Below are 7,269 nucleotides of genomic sequence, written 5' to 3'. Positions count from 1 at the left end.
CTTTATCAAGACTTCAATTACCTCCTGTTCAATATCATCATCATTCTCATCAAGAGTCCTGGCAATGTTTGCTTGTTCAATTAAGGATTCTTGCTCAGCCAGCTCTTCTGCAGCCATAGTTTTGGGTAATGAATTCCCTTTCTATTGTTTCTCTCACAATATTGGCATGCCTTTTGGCAGCCAGTGCATCCTCATCATTTTCCTCATCACCCACATCCTGTGTATCAACATGCACTTCTTCTGATTTAGATTCAATTATTGCTTTCCCTTTTTTTTTCTTATTCTTTCATCTTCAGATTCAGTGGGAAAATTATCAATCTCATCTTCTAATCTCTTTAGTTCTTCCTCATCAGCTACAATCTCTTTCTCCTTTCTCAAAATATCATCATAAAAATCTCCATACAAAGTATTCAAAACTTCATTTTCAACATCATAGTTCTGTTCATCATCAGAAGATTTATCGCCCTCATAATCATCATCAACAACCATTCTCTCTTCGCTCTCTTTAGCATCACTATCACCATACATACTCTGAATGTTTTTCAATCCATCCTCAATCTCCACATCATCCTCTACCATATCCTCATCTACAACAATGGAAATTGGAACATTCTCCCCCTGTTTTGGTACAGCTAAGGTCTTCTCAACCTCAGCCTCCAGGGCTTGATTTTAAATAAAGCTTGGGCCAACTGTTCCTTTAAATAAGCATTCTCTTTTAACAACACTTCATTCCCCCCCTTACATCAATGTTTTCACATATAAGATTCAGGTTTCTTCTGAGCAAAAAATCATTATTGGAAGAAGTTTGAGTAGGTAAGTCTTGAAGAGGATCAGGTATATCAGTGTGAGTTTGGGTAGGTTCAGTGGGTGGGCTTGGGGTATGGATGGGTGATGTTTGGAATAGGGATGTAGATGTAGGTTGTGAAGTTTCAAATTTTTGGGAATGGGCTGGGGATTGGATTGGTGTGGGTGGGAAGTTTAGTAAGTGAGTGGGAATTGGTTGAAGAATGTAAGGTTCATGTATGTTGTGGCTTGGGTGTTGGATTGAGGTTTGGGTTTGGGTTAAGGGTTGGTTAGAGATTTGGTTATTTTGGTCATGGGTGTCAGGTGGGCTTTGGGTATGGGAGGGTGGTGTTTGGATTGGTGGGTATTGGTTAAGTTGGTCATGAGGTGGTGAGGAAGGTGGTGTGGCTGGGGGTGTAAGTAAGGTTGTGGTTGGTGGTGAGGGTATAAACACATTCTCCCCCTGAACTTGTTCAACAACAATATTTTCTCCTTCATCTCCTCCTACTCCACCATTTCCTCATTCTCCACCATCTCCATCAGAATCATCGTCATCAATATCCATCACATCGTCATCTTCTTCCTCAGAGGTTAGCTCTGGTACATGCATAATATCATCATCATGATCAACTAACCATTGTAGCATATCAAACTCAGCCCGTGGATTAAAATGGCTTGTGCTTGCCAGTGTAGCAATCCTTTTGTAAACATTAGGATTCTGAAGCATATGAGTGGTTCCCATCGTGGGTAAATCTTGTAACACTTGGTTAAAGATAGTCTGTAGGAATCTAGGATAGGCTAAGAATGTTTTTTGTTAGGTTTCCACAACATGCTCACCATTCCTTCGAAGATCATCTTTGAGAAGTTAAATGGAAGGTCATAAACTACTGCAAATGTTGCATTCGCCAAATCCCGACTCATAAGAGTCCTTGATCCCTTTCTAGGGGCAAAGCCCTGAATAATGTGGTGAATCAAAAACCGGTATAAGTTTGGGAACATTCGTTTTTTAAAAATGTCCTTCCTTTACATTCCCTTGATAACCCATGGTTTGTGTAAAAATATTCGAAAGATGATCGGTTGTTAAGTTTATTGGATTTTGGTCATCATCGTGCAACTGTAGACATGTATGAATAAGTCTTTCTGTAACCCTGATCTCATGTGTTGCCATAGTAGCCTCCAACCGCCTACCTTCTTGATCATCCATAAGTTCAGCAGAGCGCCAGAAATCCAAAAGATGGTTTCTATAAAGTACAGGGCACTCTGTCAAGGCAAATCGAATATTTGATCTTTGTAGCCACCTGATCATATATGCCACCTCCTCATTATCCAGAGTGACTTGCAGCAGAGCACACATGTTATGCTTGTGTTCAAAAGGATATGTCCGTTCATCATCCACCATATCTGATCTTCGACAAATTGATAACCTACACAACAAACAGAGAGTTAGTAATCATGAAAATTAAATGCCCGTATTTACATAATCGTTTTCTTAAAACACAAAATTGATGCTTACCGAGTCGGATTATGTGGGCTGACTAACTAGGGTTAGGATTTTGAGTTTATTGAATTAAGTCGGTTGAGTTTCTGAAACGAGAGCGAAAGTGGAAGGAGAGAGAGATGAAAATGTTAAGAATTTCTCTAACTCCCTCTTTTATACATTTTTGAAAGTGGGTTTTAAATTATTTTTGTCTTTTAGTGAGCAAATAGCTGTCAAACAGTAACATTATCCAAATAAATATCTTTTCAATTCAAACCTTGTCCGATAATGTTTTCCTATTTGAAACCTTGCTCGTTAAAGTTTATGTTTGTAAACCTTACCCGAAAAGTGTATTCACTTAAGTTTGTTTGGTTAATCATATATTAACAACCTTGCTCATTTTTCTGAATAACTCAAACCTTACCCAAAATTTCATAATCAGTTAGCAAATATTCAATCAAGTATACTTTGAAGCAAAGTATGCTTGATATACTTCAAGAATACAAAGTTTGCTTGAGAAGGACTCTTTTCACAAAGTGTACTCCAAAAGTATAGTTTGAAATTAACAAGTATGTTAAGAAAACACTTGATGATCTCAAAGTGTGCTCAAAACATAAAGTGTGCCCGGAAAATAAAGTTTGCCCGAAAACGCTTGAAATTTCAAAGAAACATATTCACAATCATGAACTATGCTAGGCAAGAACTTATAACGATTGAAAACATCAAAGTTTACATGAAACAAGTATTCTCAGCATATTCAAACAACACTCACAAAGCTTTCTAGAATTATCTAAACAATCTATAAAACAGTTAAGTTTGCTAGGAAGTTCAGAAATCAAAAAAGCTTGCTAGTAAACATTGTAATCAAACATATCAAATAGCTTGCTAGTGAACAGTTGTACTCCTAGACAAAACAATAAAGTTTGCTAGACAGTACAAACTTTATAAAAGCTTTCTAGAAATTACATATTCAGCATTTAAAAAATGTAAAGCTTGCTAGAAACAATTCAAATATCCTACAAAATAGTTAAGTGTGCTAGAATGTCTTGAACTTGTTAAACTTGCTAGAAGTAACATATTCAAATTTCAAGCTTGCCCGAAAGGGGTAAGTGTAACGATTTCGACAAAACCATGTATACCCTAACCGGTAGACTGTAGTTACGTCATATTTAATGTCGGGTACATGAACTACCATAGTAATTATACGAGAATACAGGGTTCACTGTATGGATTGCACGTGAATATATAATTCATCGTATTGAATATGCGATCAATCGATCGATAGTTATTGAAACCCTAACGAATCTAGGGTTCAATTATAGACGAGATATATGATATTTAGTGATGTTACGAAGTATTAAAGCTTCAGGATAAGTGGATTAAAGCACAGAAAAAGGATTTCGATTTAATAGTACGTCGGTACGTTAAACGAAACCTTTAATACCAAACCGAGCAAGAGACGATCGATCAAGCCGAAAAAGATGCACAATTATTAATACTATGATGTTTTAAGTTAATAAATGTCATGGTATAAGTTTTTAAATCGGTTTTATATATATTTCATTTTTTTAAGCCGAAAAACAACCGTTTTAGCTTCGTTTTAAGCCGAATTAAACGTTTAACCGAAAAACGAACTGAACCAGATTATCCAAAACATTATCCGGATTACGAGAATCCAAATATGTGGCTTAAAATGAAGTTGTGGGTCCCACCCCACCCATCCAAAATTCTGATCGGACCTTAAGTCCACAATCCCATTTTTATTTTCTTTTTCTCATCATCCTTCATCTCTCTCAACTTTAACATCCAAAAATCCGGAAATTGAGCAAGAAAACCGAGGTAAAAATCGTGTTATATACGTGTTCATCTTCGTTTCTTGAGTTTGTTTGCAAGAAAATGAGGTTTCAAAGATGAAAACCGATTCTTGCATGATCAAGTGATGTATACGGGTTATACAAGGGATCTTGGTCCAAGAAAAGAGTTAAACGAACCAAAAACGAATTTTTACGGTTTAAATCTTTGTTTTTGAATCATAACCGAAACCATGAAAGAAATGGCTTGATCGTGAGTGTAACTTGCTTGGTATTGTGGTATGTTGTTTGTAGGCTCCGTATTTAGTGGTAGATAAGGCGGAAAGATGAGTTTGTAGCTTGTAGTGGCGGAAAACGAAAGGTATATTTGGTTTATGTCGGTGTATGTGTTTTTGGACAGATTGTTGGTCGTTTAGAGTTAGGTCATGAAATTTTACAGAGGTTTTAAACACAAGAAAATATGAGTTCTGTGAATTTTTGGTAATTTTTGGATAAAGGATGAATATTTGGTGAATTTAATGCTCGGTTTTGGCCAAAAATGGTGAAAAATAGTTAAATATCATGAAAAATTCTGGAAAATTGCAGATAAACTTTTTTTATCATGTATAAGTCACACACAAAATTTTAGTTCAGTTGGAGAAGTCTAAGTAGGCTTTTCGGTTAAACGAGTTCTAGGGTGTTCTAGCTCGGTTTTAGTAAAAATGGCATGTAAAAGAAGATTTTGGTTCTGGAAAAATTACAGGGGACTATGTGAATGGCAGGGGACATCCAGGAAAACTTTGGGATTTTTCTAAGATCGTTTGGTATTTACGACATATTTAGTGTTTAAATGGTGTTTAAAAATAGATAAATAAATGTTAAATATAAGAATTAATTCTGGAAATATTTTTATTAAATTCCCCAGTGTTAAAAAGTGATTTGTGCAAAATTTCAAGATCCGAGAGTAAACGGATAATTATTTGTGCTAATTATCAAACTTTTAAAGTTAAAACGCGTAAACCGGTGAAGTTCGCTTAAGCGAGCTGACTGGTGTATGAAAACCCTTAAAATGAACTATTTTCATATAAATGAGTTAGACAAGTAAAAATAAATCATCCGAAAATAATTCGGATGATTTGAGTAATTTTAACCTATTTTAACAGTTTCTGGTACGCCAAAGACGGAAACGGGTCCCGAGGCCAATCGGGAGGTCTAAACCGAGCTATAATTTCACATCCTTAATTAAATTATCAGTCAACCACTATTTTCGGGTCGTGTGTGACCAAACTCATTTTTGAAACATAAAAACGGATAACCGTGCTAGGCACGCAAAACGAGAAAAACGACTAATAGTAGTTGTGACCATGGAACTCTAAACGACATCACAATCTGAGTCCGGAGAAGTGTTTCTGGGTTAACCTTGCCCCCAGAACGGGTACAGTGCTGGGTTAACAGTGTCCCCAGATGTACCAGTCGATACGGTTAAAAGATTATATAAACAATAAGTGTATAATAACGATCTTAGGGATCATATTACAGATTGGACGCGTTAATTGATAATGATTTTTGTTACCTGCTTGCATGTGCTAAGGTGAGTTTCACGAGCCCCTTTTTCTGAATTGTTTTCAAATATTTTCCCGGGGCGGAAGCACGTTTCTATTAAAATGTTTAAGTACATACTGAACGCATGGACTTGCGTGTGTTTATAAATATTTGATTGTACGGGAATCGTACGGAATGGGTACAGGACTGGGTTAACAGTGTCCCCAGATGTCTTTGGAAGTGTTTCCGGGTTAACATTGCCCCCGGAGGGAGTACGGTACTGGGTTAACAGTGTCCCCAGGGGTTCCTAGAAGTGTTTCCGGGTTAACATTGCCCCCGGAGTGAGTACAGTACTGGGTTAACAGTGTCCCCAGATAATATTATATTATGATATGGATTTATCATGGTTTACTAAAATTGTGAAACTCACCAACTATTCGTTGTTGACCCGTTTTCTCACATGCTTTTCAGGTACAATTAAGATGAAGTGATTGCTTACGTGCTAAGTGCTTGATGTGTGTAAGATTTGCGTGCGGGATGTTAGGAAACATTATAACAGATAGAATTATGTATCATATTGTATGATGTGTGTATCACCTAGACGGTAATGAAATACGAGATAATGAAATTTTGAAGTATATTAATGCATTCAGTTTTCTTTATAAACAATGTGGTTGATATCAGAGGTGTCTGTCGCATCCCGTTTACGTTTCCGCTGCGGTTACGGGGTGTTACAGAACTTGGTATCAGAGCCATTGGTTATAAAAGAATTAGGATGTCTTTAAAAGATACCTAAAATATAACCAGTAGCTCAAGTATTATATGATCTGAATATCAACTAATAATTTATAGTGACGAGGTCTGGATGAACTTGGATGGACAAGTGAGTTGTTATGGTCCGGAACATAATAACAGACTTGTCCGCACGGGGGAATTCAGGGGAAGTCACGGGGTACATTAATAGGTAAAAATGGCAACATATGTGTAAAGTATATAATATTATTTATACGTGCTAATGTGTATATATATATATGTACATATCTTGTGGGTACATGTATTGAGAAATGGGACCTGGATAAGGAACCGGGGGATGAAATAATAAAAGTACCGAGGATGCTGAAATTTCTAAGAGCATCGGTTGATGATGAGTCTGACTTATCGGGTCATAGTTATGATTGTACCAAGTTAGATCTCCCGTTTGACATTAACCAGAAATATCTAGTAACCGTCTCTCCCACCCAAAATTGATAAGTTCCTTACCCTACCAACACCGGTACCATATATCCTAATAACCCCCTATGTTCACCCGAACCACGACCCTCATGTACGGACGAACCTGTACCTGAACCCGTTCTTATTCCATCAAAAAAAAAAAATTGATAATAAATGAGCAGATAAAGATATATATATTTCTATATATATGTGTTTCTCACTCTCAAGCATATGAGTCATACCACCTCCAGATCGAGAATCACCGATTTTAGCGAACCTAGAACGTCTGAGGACATTGACTGAGCAAGTGATAGAGTTTTCCATAATAGTAATTGATAATATTTGAGGGCAAACCATGTTGCGCAATTACCTTGAACCTTGCAACTCCCTATGTTATCCTTACATCCGTTAGATGCCTATACCCATGTATACTCGAATAGAATGATTACCTATACACAAAGAGGT

The sequence above is a fragment of the Bidens hawaiensis genome, unplaced genomic scaffold (genome assembly GCF_021521415.1).
Source record: "Bidens hawaiensis isolate Kalapana, Puna unplaced genomic scaffold, B.hawaiensis_p1.1 tig00042640_1, whole genome shotgun sequence".
In the NCBI taxonomy this organism is placed as follows: domain Eukaryota; kingdom Viridiplantae; phylum Streptophyta; class Magnoliopsida; order Asterales; family Asteraceae; genus Bidens; species Bidens hawaiensis.
Note: the sequence above shows the minus strand (reverse complement) of the source record.